Below are 22396 nucleotides of genomic sequence, written 5' to 3' on the forward strand. Positions count from 1 at the left end.
AGCCTAGGGCTATGGAAGCCTTCTGGGGCCACTGGAACTGGGCAGCACTCAGATGAGCCAGTGGTCTGGGTTTGTAGCATCCCCCTGGGAACCTGGAGCCAAGGGAGTCCCCTGGGACTATTGGGGCCTAAAGGCACTGGAGTGATGTGGGGACTTGGGTTTGTGAGAGCCTGTAAAGAGGCACCTAAGGCTGTAGGTGTTGACTGGGTGCTGGGGCAAGGTGGCTCTGGCTGGGGTCCATAGTGAAATCGTATAGTCACTTCACTCACCTCCCATGGAGAGGGTATCTCTCTCAGCCTAGGCTGTCCTGGCTTAGAGGAGGGGTGATGGGAACAATATGAATGTATTTCTTATCATCCTCAGTGAGTCTTTTCCTATTTCTCTGCTTCACCCAGATTCTGTAATCTATCACCTGGAATCCTTGGCTCTTGTGAAGGTATTTTCATACATGCATAGTTGTTTAGATTAATGCCTCTGGGATGAAATGAGTGCTAGAAATTCCTATGCTGCCATTTGGGTGATATCACTCTCCTCCTGGGTCATGCTTTTTGATCCACTCTGACAATCTCTGTCTTTTAATTAGTGCATTCAGACTGTTGACATTCAAAGTGATTATTGATATAGTTGGATAAATAACTATCACATTTGTTACCATTTTCTATTTGTTACCTCTTTTCTGCCTTTTGTGGTTTTAACTGACCATTTTATATAGTTCCATTTTTAATCCTTTTTTTTTTAGCGTATCAGCTATACTTCTGTTTTGCCTTTTTTAAGTGTTTGCCCTAGAATTTGCAATATAGATTTACAACTAATCTAAGTCCACTTCAAATAACACTATACCTCTTCATGAGTAGTGCAAATACCTTATCATAATAAAATAATCCTGATTTCTTCCTCCTATTGCCATACTTATAAGTAAGTATACATATATACATATAGAAGCATATATCACCAAATCCAGTGTTGTTATTTTGAACAAACTGTTATCTTTTAGATCAATAAGAAGAGAAATAAAAGTTTTTATTTTGCCTACACTTATTTCTTCTCCAACGCTCTTCCTTTCTTTATTTAAATACAAGTGTCTGACATATATCATTTTCCTTCTCTCTACAGAACCTCTTTTAAACTTTCTTGAAAGGCAGATCTACTGGCACTGAATTCCCTTAATATTTATTTGTTTGAGAAAGTCCTTATTTCTTTTTCATTTTTGAAGGATAACTTTGTAGGCTACAGAATTTTAGGTTGGTGAGTTTTTCTGTCAACACTTTATTTTTTATTTATTTCATTTATTTATGTATTGAGGGGGGAGGGGGAAGGGCAGAGCAAGAGAAGGGGAGAGAGAATCCCAATCTCGTGAAACGTGAGATCATGATCTCAACCGAAATCAAGAGTCTGACACTTAACCACTTAACTGACTGAGCCACCAAGGTGTCCCTCTGTCAACACTTTAAACGTTTCACTCCCATTTTTTCATACTTGCATGGTTTTTGAGAAGTCAGATGTCATTCTTATCTTTGCTACTCTGTAGGTAATGGATTTTTATCCTTGGGCTTCTTTCAGGATTTTCTGTAGTTTGAAACTGATATGACTAAGTGTAGTTTCGCAGGGGGATTTATCCTGTTTGGTATTCTCTGAACATCTTGGATCTGCAATTTGTTGTCTGACAATAATTTGGGGGAAATTCAGTATGGTTTGAAATATTTCTTCTGTTCGTTTCTTCTGGCATTCCTATTGTGTATGTGTTACCTTTTTTGTACCCAGTTCTTGGATATTTTGTTGTTTCTTTTTTCAGTCTTTTTTCTCTTTGCTTTTCAGTTTAGGAAGTTTCTACTGAAGTATCTTTAAACTCAGAGATTCTCTCTTCAGCTGTGTCCAGTCTACTAATAAGTCCAACAAAGGCATTATTCACTTTTGTTACAGTGTTTTTTATCTCTAGCATTTCTTTTTATTCTTTCCTAGAATTTCCATATTTTTGTTTACATTGCCCATCTGTACTTGCATGCTGTCTACTTACCAGAGAACTTAGTAAATTAATTATAGTTGTTTTAAATTTCTGATGTGATAATTCCAACATCTCTCTCATATCTGAGCCTGGCCCTGAGGCTTCCTCTCTCTCTTCCACTTATGTTTTTTGCTTTTTCATATATCTTGTAATTTTTTCTTGGAAGCTGGGCATGATGTACAGAGTGAAAGGAACTGCTATAAATAGGCCTTTAGTAATGTGATGGTAAGGTGGAGGGGAAGGGAAGTTTTATAATCTTATGATCTGGTCTCAGTCTTTTAGTGTGCCTGTGCCTTTGGACTGTGAACCTCTAATGTGCTTCTCAGTCCTCCTCCCTCCATACCCTTAAGTGAGACAGGATGGCTAGAGGGGGCTGGAAGTGGATTTTTCCCTTCCCCCAGGCTAGTTAGGCTCTGATAATACCCCAGCCGGTTAAGCTGTGATTAAATAGTACCTTCTGAAGGCAGACCTTGTTAAGAACAGAATGCTCTGGTATATTTTTAAATGGTTTCTTTTCCTCTTCCCCTGCCAAAAACGTAGTGGGGAAGAAAGTGTGGATTTTTCTCCGATATTCAGTGTGAGAATGTAATAGAGATCCAGGAATTAACTCACAAAAGTGTGGGAGCCCCCATTGACTGGGTCCCCCTGGAGTTTTTAAAATTTTTTTTTTCAACGTTTATTTATTTTTGGGACAGAGAGAGACAGAGCATGAACGGGGGAGGGGCAGAGAGAGAGGGAGACAGAATCGGAAACAGGCTCCAGGCGCGGGGCTCGAACTCACGGACTGCGAGATCGTGACCTGGCTGAAGTCGGATGCTTAACCGACTGCGCCACCCAGGGCCCCCCCCCCCCCCCCCGGAGTTTTTAAATCTCAGAGTTATCCACACTGAGTGCCCAGCAATTCGTAAATTACTGTTCAGGTTTCCCTACCCTGGCACTGGTTTGCACAGTTTGTTGCCCTAGTAAGTTGTGATTCTATGTATTTGCCTGTTGATCTTTCCAATTTTGGGAACAACATTTTGCCCCGTGACCTCACTTGTCTTTTGGATGTAAGGAGAGCTGTTGATTTTTCAGTTTGTTCAGCTTTTTATTTGTTGTTAACTTGGAGTGACAACTTTCAAGCTTCTTGTAAGCTGGACTGAAAACCAGAAGTGTTTTATTTACCTTTTCATCACTGAAATATTAAAGACTCAGCGATTCTGTGTGAATCATTGCTAAGCTTCTCCTAGCAGTTCTCATCTGTTTTTTTGGTTCTCTCTATTATTTCACTGGGGCTCACAGAAGTTACATATCAATGGACTACATGTTCTATTGGCAGAATGTGCCCTAGTGTGTATGAAAAGTGTGAAAATATGAATAAGTGGAGTGACTTGATCAGTCCTACCCTTTCTAATGAGAGTTTCCCAACTGTCATTCAGTCACCTTACCCTTCTTCCCTTTGATTCTTAATCTGACCCCTCTTCTATTCCATGATATAACCCAAAAGTTCTCATTAGCTTATTCTATTTTCACAGATTTTTTTTTGTTTTTGTTTTTTTCACCATACTTATAGTTTTGCATACTCTTTTATGGACCCTGATTGTACCTTTTGTAGTGAGCACTTTATAGATTTTAAATACTTGTTGCTTTACATCTTTCGTTTTTAGGATGATATAATCTGGTGGACTGTGGTTAGGCTGAGGATTCAAATAAATATCTCTTTCATCTTTAATCTTTCAGTTCTTTATGTTTCATGTCTTTTCTGTGAGTGGGCTCAAACTCCTCACTTTCTGTATTCCTTATTTTTTTCCCTTAACTTTTTATTGTATGTAGGAATTCTGGTCAAATCAATATAGGTTAGCCTCACATATTTTTTTCCACATAAGGAAGCATTTATTTGAGGTTTAACATGAATCATACAAATAAAGTTTGTATAAACACAAATCCACATCAAGTCATAACACAGCAAAAGACAAAGTGAAAACAAAGAAAACTAATTGGTGGCTATATACAGTTGGACCCAGTGTGTCTTATACATTGAAAGTCTTTTACAAAATAGTCATCTTAGATCAACGGAAGATCAATCGTCCTGCAAGATAGGTTACTCTAGTGATCTCCTCTACAGGACAACATTTTCTGGTGTGTGCCTTGTGCTCTGCCTGTAACATGAGATAGACGTGGTCTGGGTGACACACAACCTGCAGTGAAGTTCCCACTGTTTTCTCCAACATCCTCCTATGGCTGGTAATTGTTTTGGTGATTGCCACCCCCTCAAGACACCTTGCCATAAGTGCTCTGTTGGCCACTGTAGTCTACACATCCCTGTCCATATCCATAGTTCCCAACATTATACCCAATATTACCATAGCCGCCATAGCTACTATAGTTTTGAGACCAACATAGGCACTATTGTAATTTTCATATCCTTGATCATAATAGTTATTAAATCCTTGGCTCCTGTATTGGCCCCAACCTCATCCATGACCCCTAGTACCACCTTGTCCACCAGCTTCCTCCTTTTTGTTGTTGCTATTATTGCCTATATACCTCTTTGGGTTATGCAGCTTTGATTTCACACTTCCCAGAACCAGTCTGTTTTCATTTTTTACAATCTGTTTTCTAACAGTTTCTTTACTGGCTCTTCAGCTGTATATGTGATAAAATCCTCTTTCATTTGTTTTTGTGTCCATGGGAAGTTCAATGTTTTCAATCTCCCCAAAAACTCCAAAATATTCCTTAATTTGTTCTTCAGGGGGATGCCTGGTAGCTCAGTCAGTTAGGTGTCCGACTTCGGCTCAGGTCATGATCTCATGGTTCATGGGTCCGAGCCCTGCGTCGGACTCTGTGCTGATAGCTTGAAGCCTGGAGCCTGCTTCGGATTCTGGGTCTTCCTCTCCCTCTGCTCCTCCCCCACTCATGCTCTGTCTCTCTTTCAAAAATAAATGAACATTAAAAAAAATTAAAATAAATAAATAAATAAAATAAAACATAAAAAAAATTTAATTTGTTCTAAAGAACTATCTAGACTCAATCCACCCACAAAAACCTATTTGGTGGAGGCGGGTTTCTTCCCTTTTAAAGTTTTGGCCCTTTCAAGGTCTATCAGTTTGCCGTCCAGTTCGTGTTCTTTCAGTTCCAGTACCCACCATCCTGACTTTTGCTCACGTTGATCTTGGATCCCTCTGCGAGTCCCTCTGTGTTGCTGTACTTGTTCATGTCCTCCATGGTGGCGGAATAAGTGGGAGGGTGGGTTGGGGGGAGGGAGGGTGCTGGAGTGCAGGCCAGGCCTGGCAGCAGCTGCAGCAGAGCATTGTAAGGAGCTGGATTTAAAATGGTGGCTGAAGATGGGGCTCCTGGGTGGCTTAGTTGGTTAAGTGCCCGACTTCGGCTCAGGTCATGATCTCACCGTCCGTGAGTTCGAGCCCCGTGTCGGGCTCTCTGCTGTCAGTTCAGAGCCTGGAGCTTGCCTCAGATTCTGTGTCTCCCTCTCTCTCTGCCCCTCCCCCACTCACGCTCTGTCTCTATCAAAAAATGAATAAACGTTAAAAAAAAATTAAAATGGTGGCTGAAGAGCTAGCCTCACCTCACATATTAATTTTCTTTTTTCAATGACATTTTTCTCACTGCCACCTCGTACCTTACCACTTCATGCCTCATCTTCCATCTTGTCTATCTCCTTTCAGTATCTCCCCATTCCATATTATTTTTCTGTAACAATGGAATACTTAAAAAAAAAACAAAAACTCAAGTAACAGAAAACTCAAGACAGATTTAAACAATGAAAGTGATTTATTGGCTATTAAGACTAAAAAGACCAAGGTAGGATAGGCCACAGGGTTAGTTTGATTTAGTAGTCCAACCATGTCATCAAAGACCTGGCTTCTTTACCTTTCTCTGTTCTGCCTTCAGTCTTGTCAGCGTCAGTCCAAACCTGGCTTCTCTCAAAAACCAAACTAACTAACCAACTAGCCAAATCCAGAAATCCAAGTTTTATGTCTATATATACCACCCTGCCCAGAAAGGGAGAGTGTCCTCTTATTGGCTCTTCCAGAGTCAGAATGTTGCTTTCCTAGAAGCTCCATTACTACAAAGGATACAGTGCATGTTACTGGACAAATTTAGTTCAGATGTCCTTCCTGAACCTCCCTCTATGCTGGAGAAATGGCATGCACTATGTGGCTCAGGTATAGGTTACCTGAACTTACCCTTGCTGAATGGGGAATGGGATGACCTTAGATTAACGAATCTAAGATGAATTTAGATTAATATGAGACTACTCCTAGAACTAGAAGTTCATCTGGCTTCTCCCTAAACATGTGAGAGAAGTTGACATCTGACTGAAAGTCTGGAAACTGTGAGGAAGGAGGATAGGGGAAATGGATTGCTAAGTGACAAAGAAATGATCCCTATCCTTGCACCTAGTTACTTCAAAAATTCGTAAAACACCATTTTTATTCTGTTGCTCTGCTACCGTAATCCAATGACCGAATCTGGCCTGCCACTTGTTTTTATAAATAATGTTTATTGAAACACAGTCATACTCACTTGAAAAGTATCATCTATGGCTGCTTTCAGACCACAGTGGAAGCGTTGAGTAGTTGTGTAGAGGGTTTTTTTGTTTGTTTTTTTGAGAGAGAGAGAGAGAGACAGAGAGACAGAGAGAAAGGGTGTGCCTGTGAGTGGGGGAGGGAGGAGAGAAGGAAGGGAAGGGAAGGTGGAGAAGGGGAAGGGGAGGGGGGAGGGGCTTTAAACTGCTGAGCAGAGAGATCATGACTTGAGCCAAACTCAACACTTAACCAACTAAGCCATGCGGGCACCCCAGAAGAGTTGAGTAATTGTAACAGAGACCATATGACCTGTAGAACCTAAAATATTTATTATTAGGCCCTTTCAAAAAAAGTTTGCTGACCCCTGCCCTAGAAGATTAAATTTAAACTCATCCTTGATGTCAAAACCCTCTATCATCTATCCTCACTTTAGTGATCTAATTTAATTGGCATTATTCACTGTATACAAACTCTAATCCATTCAGACTAGTTTATTCACCCACCCCAAACAGTGCACATTCAATCTCTACTTTTTAAATTTGTTTGTGCTTTATCCAAACTGGAATGCTCTCCTTCAATCTTAACATGTCTTTGAAGGCCCATCTCAAGTTTATGAAGTTTTCCTTATTACCTCAACCCACTGGAGCCTTCTTTCCTGCATTTATTATTTCCATCACACTATAATGCATTTTGAGTCTATATGTGTTTTATAAATATATGCATATGTCTTATCTGTCCAATTAAATGCAAAACTCCTGGATATTTGAATCTTGGTAGTATCATATTTTTTGTATCCCTTACAGAATTTCAAGCAATGCTGGACCAAGAAGACACTTAAGTAATACTTACTAATCTTGTCAAAGTCTACCTCATATTCAGAATTAGTCTACTTCTTTGCATCCCCAGAATACCACCCTAATTTGAGCTCTACCTGCTCTCATCCAGCCTAATGCTGCTGTCTCCCAAGTGTCCGGTGCTCCTTCTGGCTCCCTACAATCTTCTCTGCACACAGTGAACAGACTGACTTTAAATGTTTAAATCAGGTGATGTTATTCTCCTACTTAACTCCTCTACCTGCATGACATATCTCAGAGTAGTTGTGTTCTGCCTCTGCCTAAATCTATGCCTCCCCCCCCACCCCGCCCCCACATCTTCTCTCATGTGTCAGTGGTCACTCAGCTCCCCTTTCTCTCAGTTCCTCTGTCTGGAATATTTTCCCTCCATGACACAAATGTCTGACCCCTCGTAATGTCTGCTCTCAGTTCTCTCCTCTTTGCCTGACCACCCAGCCTAAACAGCCTCCTGCCTCCTACATTTCACTCTAGAACACATCATCCAGTTTCACCTTCTTCATAGCCCTGATCTCAACAGACTATGTCTTGCTTACTTTTTTAACTGTTTCCCCTCTAAATGTGAGCTCCATGAGTTTACTTAATTTGTTCACCACTGTATTTTCAGCCCCTAGAACAATGCCCAGTGCAGAAGAAGTATTTGGTAGCTCTTTGTGGAATAAACAAAACCGTTCGTAGATTTATTTCCTTTTAAAATAGCAAAAGAGAACTTTTATTCACTCCCATAAAAATTGCTAACCACCTTCTTCCATAGTGTTACCACTTAGGGTTTTGCACAAAGAAACTGTTCTTAGGGGGTACATTTGTTTCCTAGGGCTGCCATCACAAATTACCACAAGCTGAATGGCTTAAAACAACAGAAATCTATTCTTTTACCATTTTGAAGGCCAGAAGTCCAGAATTAAATTGTTGGCGGGGTTGATTCCTTCTGGAGGCTCTGAGGGAAACGGTCCATGCCTCTCTCCCAGCTTCTAGTGGCTGCTGGCAACCCTTGACATTCTATGACTTGTAGATACAGCATTCTAGTCTCTGCTTCCATCTTCACATCACCTTCATCACCTTCTCTCTGAGAGAAGAACGTGTGTTTTCTTCTGCCTCTGATATGGACACTCTCCCTGGATTTAGGGCCCACCCTAATCCAGTAAGAGCTCATCTAGGTTTTTAACTAATTACATCTGTAATGATCCTGTTTGCAAATAAGGTCACATTCTGAGGTTCTGCATGGACATGAATTTGGCGGGGGGGACACTATTCATTAGGGGTTTTTATTTTTTTATTAAAAAAAATGTTTATTTATTTATTTTGATAGAGCACACGCATGCATGGAGGAGGGGCAGAGAGAGACAGGGAGAGAGAGAGAGAATCCCAAGCAGGCTCCACGCTGCTAGCACAGAGTCTGCCTTGGGGCTCAAACTCATGAACCGTGAGATCATGACCTGAGCTGAAATCAAAGTCAGACGCTTAAATGACTCAGCCACCCAGGCACCCCTCATCATGGGTTTTTAATACAACACAGAAATTAATAGTCCACTCTTGCTGTAGTATATTGCACATAGGTTGTTTTTTGGTAACCAGCAATAACCTCCTTTACCGGGAACACCTCTGTTTCCTAGTGGGGAATTCCCTTGCTCCCTCTGTTGGTAATCTTGGTGGGGATGTAAATTAGTATTCTTCATCTCACTGCAACTAAGGAGCCACATGTGACTAACCCAAGGGAAGACAGCTAGACTCCTGGGATGTTTTATTTTTTGGAATTTATAGTTCCTTATATTTTGGCAAACTTTCAAGATATACTTTTACTCCATAGTAAATTTCCCTTGATTTTAGCTCTAGAAATCTGTGAATGCACAGAACACATTAAGCAATCTGGATCATGAAACTTTTAATCTTGAGAAGAGGTACACAGGATGGGAAATAGAGGGAGGGCATACACTGGAGCTGCAGCACCTCGGAAAGATCCAGAAGTTGTTCTTGTTGCCTGGACTCCAGGAGCTGTCCTCATTCTGTCCTGGCCTTCCAGCCTCCCATCTATCCTGTGAGCTCCTGGCTATCGTTCTGTTCAAGGCCCTTTTTGCTTGAGTTAGTCAGACAGAATCCATTCCTATCAATTGTTAAGCTGAAACTTAATTGTGAAACTCACAGTTGTTAAGCTGAGATCCAAGATGTTTTCAGTACTGCTGCAATTTTGCATATTTAGCTCTGAGCTCTGACATGTGGAGTTTACGACTACATGAGATACTACCTTCAAAATGTCAATTTCATCCCAAACCTACAAATTAGTGTAATTAAAAGACAGCATATTAGCATTTTCATTAATTTATTTATAACCCATCGTGTCCCAAAAGGACTTCGTTATGTCAAATTATCCTACAAAGGTATAGCAAGAAAAAATACACTTAAAATAATAAGTGGAAATGAGACAAAAGAGAATAAGCATAGAATACTAAGATGAAGCCATGAGTGAACCTAATCCATAATGGTTACTGTGAAGGTCCAGACAATAGGTAGGGGCAAGATGCAAGAATATGACAGGGTCTACAGGCTAAGATTGCCATGGTATTTGGCAACAATATTCTCTACTTGAAATAATACCTTCTCAACCTGCATTTTTGTTAAAAGAGCTTTCAGTCTCTCCATAGTAATGGAGACTGAGATAATGGGGTCATGAGATAATTAAGCAACTTGCCAAATAGGAACTGCCTAACCAAATGCCAGAAAAGAGAATACATTTGCTTAAAGTCACTATGTTATCACTTTAAAGATGGTAAACATATGCCAAGACATCTGTTTTCAATTTCCTTTTTTTATTTTGGTTAATATTACTCAAAAAAAATTTAACTATAGTGTCTTTTTAAAAATTAATAATTCATTTTGCTTTACACAATAGTTGGACCTTGGGAAAGCTTTATTTTATAAAAAAGATTTATTTTTACAAGTTGAAATGTTTGGCTTTTTTTTATTTTATTTTATTTTTTTTTTTTAATTTTTTTTTTTTTTCAACGTTTATTTATTTTTGGGACAGAGAGAGACAGAGCAGGAACGGGGGAGGGGCAGAGAGAGAGGGAGACACGGAATCGGAAACAGGCTCCAGGCTCTGAGCCATCAGCCCAGAGCCTGACGCGGGGCTCGAACTCACGGACCGCGAGATCGTGACCTGGCTGAAGTCGGACGCTTAACCGACTGCGCCACCCAGGCGCCCCGGCTTTTTTTTATAAGTAAGGTCTAGACCCAACGTGAGGCTTAAACTGACAACCCCAAGATCAAGAGTTACATATTCTACCAACTGAGCTGGCCAGGCACCCCACAAATTGAAATATTTTAAGTAGAAGATTGGACCTAGCTGTTTAAAAAAACACATATAGTCAATTTTTGCAAATCAAACACTACTTTTTCATTTATTATGCTAGTGATGTGGGATTTTCACATGTTATAGAAATGTTGGTTCCTCTCACAGTTTTTATAAGGAAGTGAAGCTCAGATTTTAAATGCAAACACTGCATAAAGATATTACTCATACATAGTAACATAGTAAACACAATCATAAGATACTGATCTTCATTATTGTAATGAAGATTTTCCTGTTTCAATATTTATTGCATTCACCCCCACCCCAACCAAACCTTTTCCAGAATCTGAGGTAATTATTGAATACATCACAAGTGCCACCTAGTGCTTTCTTTGAAAATAACTTTTTTTTTTTTTTTTTTTTTTTGATCTTCAGAAACAAGAACAAAACAAGATGTAGAAGGCCTGACTGTCAGGACAGAGCTTGTTTAAATAACTCTGCTTTCTAAAAAGTCTGTTTGTTTTCAGTCAAAAAAGGCTTTGAAAGAATTTTGAAATGAGTTTCTTTGACAGTAGTCAGATTTCTCAATACTGTTTGATTTTAATTTTGCATAGGTATAGATGGAATTAAGTTAAAAATGCTAAAGAAGTGGAAAATGAAGGCATTTCACTAAGGAAGTAGCAACAATATTTTCAAAAAGTATTTTCTTCAATTCCCAACGGGAGCGGACATCTCACCAGAGCTCTGATTCTATCGTCATTATTTTATACCCCAAGTCACTCTTGCTTCCAATTCTCCTATACTTAAGGCATTGAAACATTGTCGTCGTCGTCGTCGTCATCATCATCGTCATCATCTCACCACCACCACCACCACCAGCACCAGCACCCACAGTCATGATCACAAGCACTAGCTGAGAGACTAGTTGTAGGATCCTGTGCTAGTGTCAAGGAAACAAACACAAGCTTTAATCTCCACCGTCAAGGAGCTTAATATTAACTTGGAGGGAGGAAAAGAGGTAGAAAGAAGAGGAGGAGGAAAAGTATGTGTGTAATAATAAAATGGCAATTCTCGATGAAAAGCTGTCACCATTTTTCCAGTTCATAGGCCATCCCCACCCTTTTACCCACTCCTGGTATCTGAGTCCTGTGCTCGGCTTTTGAAATGCCTTTCTGATAGGTTCTCTCTTCCCTCTCTATTGTCTGTTTATTCCTCCACCTCATTCCTGGAAAATTGCAACAGACTTGTCCTTCGGTTTCCCGCCTCTCCTATTGTCAGGCTAATATTACTAAAATGCTGCCTTTAACTTTTTATTCTTTTCCTCAAGAACCAGTTATGGTTGTCTGTGCTCATTAGACTGTGGGCATAAATCTCTGAGCCTAGCTTCCCTCCCCTGCCTACCCCCCTCCCCAACCACCCCCCACCCCCACCCCGCAGCTTTGAAGGTTTTCTATAATTCACACAGACTTTATCTGTTGGGTATACACTCCAACACTAAATTTTCACCCCAAAGGGCAGGGTTCTGTTTACTTTAGAACAAAAAGGCAGGCTGTACTTTCATTTCCTTTTTTAAATTTTGTGGCTTTTTCTCCCTATTTCTACTTGTTTTTCCTTTTTTTCTCTTTCTTTTTTTTTTGTCTCTTGTGCCATTTGTCTTTATGTTATGAATTACCCTATCCCTTGTTACCATTGCCATTCTTTTCCTCCATGTACCTTTTTCTCCTGATGACCTCTCCTGTGGGCATCACATTCTCACCAGTGTCTCCTGGTTGTGCTTTCATCTTGCTCCACAGCGAGTTACATTGGAACTTCCCTTTCCCGCTCATTGGGTTTACTTCTTTGCTTCCTGGGTCAGTGGTCTCCTTTCTTTTCTCCTTGTTTTGCTTCAGAATATTTTCAAGCAACTTTGCAAAAATGAGCACGTAAGAGGTAAATGTTCCAAGTCCTTGCATGTTGGAAATGTCTTTATCCTCACGTTTAAACTGTGTTTGCCTAGGTACAATATTCTAATTTAACTAAAACCATGTTACCAAAACATTTGGTAGCTGGTTTCTTATTGTGTTTTGTTTTATTTCATTCATTCATTCATTCTGTTCTTTCCAGGAAGCAACTTTATTCCTGCAGGTACCGCTCAGTTGGGTTTGTACCCAAGGAACTGAGCCCCGTATACCACGTGGCATAGTTTTTTATATATATTTTACTTCTTTGTCTCCCATATATGATAACACACAAACATGTAGTCTGATTAAGTGGTCTCATGTCGTGAGGGATATTGTCACGTATGTGTATAGCCAGGTTACCTTGACGTTTATTTGTTTTTTTTTTTCCTTAGGGAGGGGCTCTACCACATTCCCCCCTTTGGTGATAGGACCCCTCTATCTTATTGTGTTTTAGTACCCGGGTTGCTGAAGAGAAGTCCGATGTCAGCTTGACTCTTGTTCTTTTGTAATGTGGAAGATAAATTGTCTCAGTTTCACTGGCATCAAGTCAGATCCTCTAACGATCTATTTTTCCATAGTGAAGCTGAACCCCACAGGTCTGTGTTCTGCTTTTAATGCTGACTAATAAAATTTCAGATCCTGGCTCTGAAAATACAGAACTTCCTAATTTTTTTCAAACTCTAATAAAGAGATGAAAAAGTTGCTTCTTCTCTTCTGCAACAAAGAGAGAGATGACCTTCCTCATGGTAAAACTTGGTAAAAGGACCCAATGAGATATGGTGTCAAATGTGAACTCTCACAAGGACATCAGTCTTGCTTCCTCTGTGATACGAGCCTTGCACAAATATTCACAACTGCTGTCAGCTCATTCTGTCCTCTGTAATACAAATATGTTGTTGGAATTATTATTTGAACAAAGGAATCTTGTAGATGCTAGATATCTTAGAAATTGTTGCCATGTTATGTGAGTATAACCTTTAATGACACCTGTCATTCTGTCTTACTTGTTAAGACTTGTTAAGATAGTCTTATTTGTTGCTCTGGTGATAATGTTGTAGTTGACACTTATGTTCCCAAGTAGTATAAACATTGTCAGAGTTGTTCTGTCAAATCAGAAGAAGATCCTTGGCTCTCTGCCCTTCCTATTTGCACAATGGACAAATAAAAGTCTACTGTGCTAGAGTGCTTCATGTAACAAAGAATCTCATTTATATTTCCACATGGATATCCAGTTGCTTCAGCACCATGGACCAAAGTGACAATTTCTCAAACCCATAGTAGTTGATTTTATAAGATATTTCAGTTCTGGGGTATCTGGGTAGCTTAGTCTGTTAAGCATCTGACTCTTGATTTTGGCTCGGGTCATGATCTCATGGTCATGGGATTGAGCCCCGCATGGGGCTCTGTGCTAAGCATGGAGCCTGCTTGGGATTCTCTCCCTGTCTCTCTGTCTCTCCCCCATTTGTGGGGGGGGGGGGGGGCGGGAAGATGTTTCATTTCTAATACCTGAGTGCATTCAAACATGTCATCTTTTCAGAAATTTGCAACAGTTATCATTTCAGTATCCTTCTGGAACTTTGGGAGGGGAGAAGAATATTTGATAACAGTATAAAAAGGCAAAGTGGTGATTCCTGTAATTAAAACAAATTTTTACTCTCCCCTCCAGAGAGATACCAAGGTCCAGGAGGACAGTGTCCCAGAATATTCTTCTAAATATGGTGAAAGTCTTTCTGCCACAACCAAAAAGTATTTTTTATATTAATGTGACCACAGTATTAAATCTTTACTACATCTATTGCTGTATAGACTAATCAGCTCTAGGACATCGAACAATAGAAAACAGTAATATTGTGGAAAGGAAACTTTTCTTAGATCCATATGAATGTCCATATCATCTCTGAAAGTGATCAAATGGACAATAGAACAGAATGGAGTCCAGAAATAGGCCCACACATAGAGGATCACTTGATTTAACACGAGTGTGCCAATATATGGTACAGGTTCAGAGGGTGTTTGAATTTTAAAATTGGATATATATTATCAAATTATGCACCAGAAAACTTACACTAATTTATGCTCTCACTAACATGGTTAAAGAGCACTTCATGGCCTATTCATGTAAATGTTCAAGGATGTTTAAAAAGAATGGATATTCTGTTTATTGAACACAAAGTCCTCTTTCTATGTGTGTATATAATGCAATGCATTCATTATTCAAGCAACAAGTATTTACTGAATGCCTCATATGTTTTAGGTACTGCTCTAGGCCCTGGGGATTTGGCTGAAGGCAAGTTACCTTTTTTGAAGCTTACATTCTTGGGGGGTGGAGACAGATAATAAACAGAAAATAATTTTATAGGGTTTTAGTTGCATGAAGGAAAAACCCGGGAAGGTATGGGGTCAGAGAGAGACTAGTCTCGTTCATATAGGAGAGTCAGGAGAGGCCTCTCTGCAGAGGTGACCTTCATGATGAGAAGGAGGGAGCCAAGCATAGTTTGAGGGGAAGGTGTGTCCCAGACAGAAGTTCAGGGATTGTGAAGGCCTTGGGTCAGGAAAGTGGTTGGTGTGGGAGAGACTCAAAGATGGGCCAGCATGGCTGGAGAGTATAGGATTGATGCTCAGAGAGCATCAATGATCCAGCATCAGGCAGGGGCTTGATCATGCTGGCCTTGGTGCTCATAGCAAGACATCTAGATTTTGTTATATTGTAATGGGAAGTCATGGAAGGGTCTTAAGCACTGATGTGGCATGGTCTGATTCATACTTCTAAAAGATAATTTTGGTTATTGTGGGGAAATGAATGGGGGAGAGGGGGAAAAAGGAAGTGAACAGACATTTACGTGTGACCAGAGAGACAGTAGCTTGTGTTAGGTGGTAGCTGGAGAAGTAGTGAAATGTGACCAAAACTGGGGTGTGTCTGGTGATACAACAGGACTTGCTGATGGTTTAGATGTCAGGGTGGGGTGGGACTTAGGGGAGGAAAGGATCAAGGATGATTCCTAGGTTTGGGGCCTAAACAACTGGGTAAGTGGTGGTGCTACCAGCTGAGATAGAGTTGACCGGGGAGGGATACAGTGGTGCAGTGGCAGAAAATGGTGTGTGCAAGTGCAACAGCCTAGTGTCCATCAACAGATGAATAAACAAAATGTAGTATCCCCATACAGTGACATGTTATTCAGCTATGAAAAGGATTGACATACTGATACATATTACAACATGGCTCAACCTTGAAAACATGCTAAGTGAAAGAAGCCAGACACAAAAGGCCACATGTATGATTCCATTTATATGAAATATCCAGAATAAGCACATCTACACAGTCAGGAAGTAGGTTAGTGTTTGCCAGGGTGGAGAAAGGGAAACGGGGAGTGACTGCTTAATGGAGGTTTCCATTCAGGGTGACAAAAAAGTTCTGGAGCTAGACCTTGAGGTGGTTGTTACAACACTGAGAATGTACTAAATGGTATGGAATTGTATACTTGAAAATGGTTACAACAGTAAATGTTATGTATAGGTTCCATTGATCATTCATTCTACAAATATTGTAGGGAGTGGAGTTCCTACTGTCCAGGCATCATTTTAAGTGCTGGGATTCAGTGATGAATGAAGTGTGATACTGAAATTTTATTTTCCAGTAACTTACTCTCTGAATGCTCTTGTGGTTTGTAGGCAAAATATTCCCAAATATTCCTGAATATACCACATGAACCCCATCCGCCTTTTTCTTAAGATGAAAATTTTATTCTGATCTTATTTTCTTTCCAGTCAGGTCTGTTTGTTCTCTTGTTTTGTCTATTAGATTCCCATGATGTTGGTTTTCCTTGATGTCTGGTGATTCAGTGTTACACTTTTACAAAAGGAAGAACTAGGTCGATTACTAAACGTAAGTGGCATGGATTTTATCTGCTCTTGTGTGAGTGTGCTATTTGACAGGCCTTTCCTCTGAATGCAAAATCTGACATAAATTCTAGATAGGTAGGTGAGGACTGTCCTCAGGAAGCATTTGCTTAAAGATAAATGGGTGTAGAATATTTTTTATTAGTCGGAAATCTTTTTTCTTTCATTTTTAGATTACAATTTTTATTTTATTTTATCTTTATCATTAAGTATAATTGACATACGGTATTGTATTAGTTTCAGGTGTGCAACATAATGATTTGACAATTCTGTGTATTACTTGGTGCTCACTATAAGTGTAGTCTCCATCTGTCACCATACAACACTGTTACAATATTATTGACTATATTCCCCTATGCTGTGCTTTTCATTTTCATGATTCATTTATATCATAACTGGAATTTGTACTTTTAATCCCCTGTATCTATTTCACCCATCCCCTGCCCACCTTTCCTCTGGCAACCACCAGTTTATTCTCTGTGTTTAATGATTTTAACCTGAACACCTTTATTGAATTACATCACTTTAAATTTACAAATCTAGAAGTTACTATGTAGTGTTATGAATATATATATATATTGTTATGAATAAATGATATTTTTCTTATATTTATATGAAACATTCATAAAGTTTTTAAATAACTGCTTTGAATTTGTTCCTTCCAAGTTCTTTGTAGATCTCTAGAAATGTATTATCATAAATCAAATTCTAGTTTCAGAAAAGAACATGTTGCCTTAACTTATCTTTTTTTTTTTAATTGAACTGTAATTAACATACCATGTTGTATTAGTGATTACAGCAAAGTGATTCAGCAATCCTGTACATTTCTCAATGCTCACCACGCACAGTTAAGTGTAGTTACCATACAACATTATTATGATATTATTCACTGTATTCCCTATGCTATACTTTTCATCCTCATGACTTACTTATTTTATAACTGGAAAATTATACCTCTTAACCCCCTTTATCTGTTTCACCCATCCCCCACCCACCTCCTCTCTGGCAATCACCAGTTCTCTGTAAGAGAAATCTGTATCAATCAGAATTCTTTTTTTTTTTTTTAAGTTTATGTATTTATTTTGAGAGAGAGAGAGAGAAAGAGAGAGATAATGAGCAGGGGGGGCAGAGAGAGAGCGGGGAGAGAGAGAATCCCAAGCAGCCTCCACTGTCAGCGCAGAGTCTGAAGCGAGGAAATGAGGTTCAGACTTCACAAACTGTGAGATCATGACCTGAGCCAAAATCAAGAGTCAGATGCTTAACCGACGGAGCCACCGAGGCCCCCTAGAATTCTTGATTGTAAGTAGCAGAAGTTAGCTCTGGCTGACTTATGCAGAAAAGTAATTTATTGGCTGGCTATTGAGTAGCTCACAGAATTGACTGGAAGGCTGAACATCGGGCTTGGAAAACCAGTAGGAACCAAGGGGGCCGCAGCCAAGGGTACTCCACTAGAATAGCCTGGTTAAGTCATAGCTGCCAGCCTTTGTGAGTATCACTCCAGATTCAGGTTCCAGCTAGAACAGCCAGTACTCCAACTGCCAAACCAGAAAGCAGGGTTATCTGCCAGGTACCCAATAACCACATGTGGTAGGCAGAAAAACGTGTGAACATGTTCCCTTATATGGCAAAAGCGATTTTACAAATTAAATAATTTGACAAAGGGTGGTTATCTTGGATTATGGAGGTGGGCCCAATTATTAAGGTGATTCCTTTAAAGTGGAGAAACTTTTGCAGCTGTCATCAGAAGGAGCTGTGACTATGGAAGAAGAGTCAGAGAGATATGGCACTGCTGTCTTTGAGGATGAAGAAGGGGGCATGAGCTAAGGCATGTGGTGGCCCCTACTAGCTGGAAAATGCAAAACAACAAATTCTCAAATTCTCCCCTTGTCTCCAAAAAAGAGTACTGACACCTCAGTTTTAGCCTGGGACTTTTGACCTACAGAACTGTAAAGTAATGAATTTGTATTGTATTAACCCACCAAGCTTTAGAACTTTGTTATGACAGCAACAGAAAGCCAATACACCATACGTTTGCGCTATTTCCCTGCCATGATGCTAAAGTAAGTAAAGTTTTGCTCCGGTGGCAGACTGTGTACATTTTCTTCCTTATAGAGTTACCTTGTCATCTCCTAACACTTCCTCCTGCTTTTCTGTTCCCTCCCCAGGCCAAACACTACTGGTGTTTTTCTTTCTGTCACAGTTTTGGGGCATAGGAACGCAATGGGCCCATGTTCTGGATCCACTTCTTTAGTAAATTATCCTCATGGTTGATTCAGAGCCTTTTTCTCTATTATTGCAAATGTCCCTCTGAATTTGTAATCTCTCTGGATTTTTTCTTACCTTCCCATTCCCATTTTAATCACTTATTTAGTTTGTATTCTGTAGCCAGTTCTTGGGATGTAATTTTGCTTCACGCTTGTCAATGTTGATTTCATTTAACTTCTATCTTCCAGATATTTCAAATTTTTTCTGATAATAGTACCCTTTCTTGTTTACCAGAGCTGTGTGGATTTCTTCTTTAAAAACATTTTCCCCTTGTCATTTTTTTTTTTTTTTTTTTAAGTAGGCTTCATGCCCAGCCTGGAGCCCAATGGGGCTTGAACTCACGGCCCTAAGCTCAAGACCTGAGCTGAGATCAAGAGTTGGATGCTCAGGGCCTCCTGGGTGGTTCAGTCAGTTAAGCACCCCACTTTTGATTTCAGCTTAGGTCATGATCTCATGGTTCATCCCTTGTAGGGCTCTGCTCTGACAACACAGAGCCTGCTTGGGATTCTCTCTCTCCCTCTCTCTCTGCCCCTCCCGTGCTCGTGCTCTCTCTCTCTCTCTCCCAAAATAAATAAATAAAAATTTAAAAAAAAAAAAAAAAAGAGATGCTCAACTGGCTGACCCATCCACATGCCTCCTGACTCCATCGTTGTATGAAAATTGGGGTGGAACGGGACATGGTCTTAACGAGCTCAGTTCACCATCTTGATCCAATCATTGTCTATTATTTAGGTTGATTATTCTGTACTTGGGGGCTCACAATCCAAAAGACTAGAAAGTTCCCTGAAGAGTGGGCTATGTAGTCCAGTTTCAGCAGCATGTAATAGTAGAAATGCAGATTCATGATGGGTTAGCCCTAGGGAAGTGCAAGAGGGAGTAGATGGAACACAGGTATTGGGAGGATCCAGGTAAGCATCAGGGAAGCTTCTTAACAGGAAAAGAAAAGATAGACCTGGATTCAAACCCCGATTTGCTCATTGCTAACTGTGTAACCTAGGCAAGTTTAGCCTCTGTGAGCTGCAGTTTCTGCACTTGTAATATGGGGGACAACACCATCTAGGAGACAGGGGTGCTGCGAGGATTAAACAAAGATAAGATTGGTAAAGTGCTTACCGTGGGCTTGGCATGTAGTAATATTGGGTATTTACTGAGTGCTTTCATACCGATTAATCTTGTTTAATCCTCATTATAAAGCCTATTAATATGGATCAGGAAACTGAGGAATAGCGAATTTAAGTAAGCTGCTTAAGGCTTTAACCATTAAGTGGCAGAGCAGGGATTTGAACCTGCGCAGTCTGGCTCTGTCATCTCTGCATCTACACACCGTGCTACAGTTTACCCCATGGGTGAGGACTCTTGGGCTAAATGCTCTTCTCTGGCTCTTTAAATTCCCTGTGCATTTATGGGGTAAAGGAGCCAGATTAATTTTAGGAATTGGGAAAGGATTGAGTCAGTAAGAGGTCCAGTAAGAGGACCACTAAGTGGTCCCGGCAATAGGCAAGTTGGATCTAGCAGGTCTTTGTAGGTTATTGTTTTGTCTGTGTTTGTTGGCTTATTTGCTTTATTTATTTTGCAGAGGTGATATTTATATAACAGTAAAGTGCACATATCTTAAGTGTATAACTCAGTGAATTTTCATATATGTACACACCTGTGAAATCACCATCCAGATCAAGATATAGCAAGTTTCTAGCCCTCGAGAAGGCTCCCTGGGCCCCAATCCCAGTCAAAGGCAACTGTTGTACCAACCACTATCATTAGATGAGTTTAGTCTGTTTTTGAACTTCACGTAAACGGAACATACAGTTTGTGCTCTCTCATGGCCGGTTTCTTTTACTCATTCTGTTTGGTTTTTATTTTGATAAAGAACCAAATGCATTATAGGCCATGAACTTGTAAGCAGATGACCACATTCCACGGGTTTAGATAGCTAAGATCTCCAAGTGTGACCCCCAAGGGGTCTGTACACAAGGACAGCTTTCTATGCATCTTGGTAGCCAGCTGCAGGGGATGGGGAAGAAGAGGAAAAACACGGCCTGGTAGGGCTGCCATCTGCTCAACACCCTGTGAAGGCTCTCAGGACTCCCTGGGCCATGGGGGTAAACATTCCTGGTCCACTACAGGTGTAAAGTGCATGTTAGTTCCTTTTCCCTTTCTGGGGTTCCCCAGAAGTCAAGTTTTAAGATGGGACAAGTGCCTGAGTTTGCTTGAGGGTGGCACATTCTTTGCCCTTTGCAACTGTGGTGGAGTGGAAAAGTCTGAACTGCTCTATACACTCGGGTACAATAAATGTCCACACTTCCCTCCAGCCTCTGGGAGTCCATCTTCTCAGGGTGGAGCCCTGTCTGTCTTCCCTGTGAAACACTGCCTTGCCTCTTCTCTCTTTTTAGGATAATTTAGGCTTCTTTTCTTGAAGAGACAAGAACTCTCAAAGTCCTGGTTGGGGCTTTTTCTAGGATCGCTTTCGAAACACAAAGAAGTTCTTAAAGCTCTTATACCTGAGCATAAGAGTGTTCTGAGCCTCCCAACAAAAAGCTAGGTTTCTGTCCAGAGAGGAAAAGAAGGGGAATAGTACCTTTTCTTTTGATCAAACAAATCTCCACTGGGGGCGCCTGGGTGGCTCAGTCAGTTGAGCATCCGCCTTCAGCTCAGGTCATGATCTCGCGGTCCGGTCCGTGAGTTAGAGCCCCGTGTTGAGCTCTGTGCTGACAGCTCAGAGCCTGGAGTCTGTTTCAGATTCTGTGTCCCCCACTCTCTCTGCCCCTCCCCCACTCATGCTCTGTCTGTCTCTCTCTCTCTCTCTCAAAAATAAATAAACATTAAAAAAAAAAAAGAAGAAAAGAAAAAGAACAGGGCACAAGTGACTACATCAATAATCCATCCTGCCCAACAGCACTGGGTCCCTAATCTGCCCTCTCTGACTAATCACAGGGAACCTGGCAAAATTACACACAGTCTCAGCCCACTTCTTCAACCACAAATTGGTGCTGATGCCAACCTGACAAGGACATCGTCATTAGGTAATGAAATTAGCTATTTGAAAGGTTGATTGATACTTAGGGTGTTGATAAGTGTATTTTATTTTCTTTTTGTCTGTAGGAGGAATTGCATATACGGAAGTATGAATATCTTGAGTTGGGTGGCCTAGATTATAGGGTTCTGAGAACAGGGAAGTGATGCACTTTGCCAGGTAGGTGGGAAGCAGGGTAGGGCTCACAGAGGCTTTTCTCCCCTCCTGTATGGTTCCGAGCAGGTAAGTGGTATGACTTAGGAGGTACTGGGTGGTACCTCCTCAAAGTAGTGCCTGAACATGACTGATTGTTAGAATTACATGTGCACTGTGAAAACATTCCTACCCCAGTCCTTTACCTTCTCCCACCCTGGCTGAGGATCTGATTTAGTAGGGCAGGGGGGAGATAAAAATGTTTACTTAAAAAAGTCCCCGGGGTGTTCTTGATGATCAGTAAGGTTTGGAGGCTAGTCTTCTAAGATATATTTCTGTCTGAAAGTCCAATAGTTTAAAATATTTCCATATTATCTCAGCAGGGGCATAAAAACAGGACAGGGGAATTCATGAGCCACCTCTGCTCCCCAGAAGGAAAAAAACTTTTGTGGAACACTCTAAATTA

At 40.5% G+C, this 22396-nt stretch overlaps 1 pseudogene; it reads right to left on the reverse strand.

Annotated features, from left to right (window-relative positions):
- Positions 1 to 3851: 3851 nt before the first annotated feature.
- On the reverse strand, positions 3852 to 5420 carry LOC123599101 (annotated as a pseudogene).
- Positions 5421 to 22396: the final 16976 nt, after the last annotated feature.

Source organism: Leopardus geoffroyi, chromosome C1, assembly GCF_018350155.1.
Source record: "Leopardus geoffroyi isolate Oge1 chromosome C1, O.geoffroyi_Oge1_pat1.0, whole genome shotgun sequence".
Taxonomy (NCBI): domain Eukaryota; kingdom Metazoa; phylum Chordata; class Mammalia; order Carnivora; family Felidae; genus Leopardus; species Leopardus geoffroyi.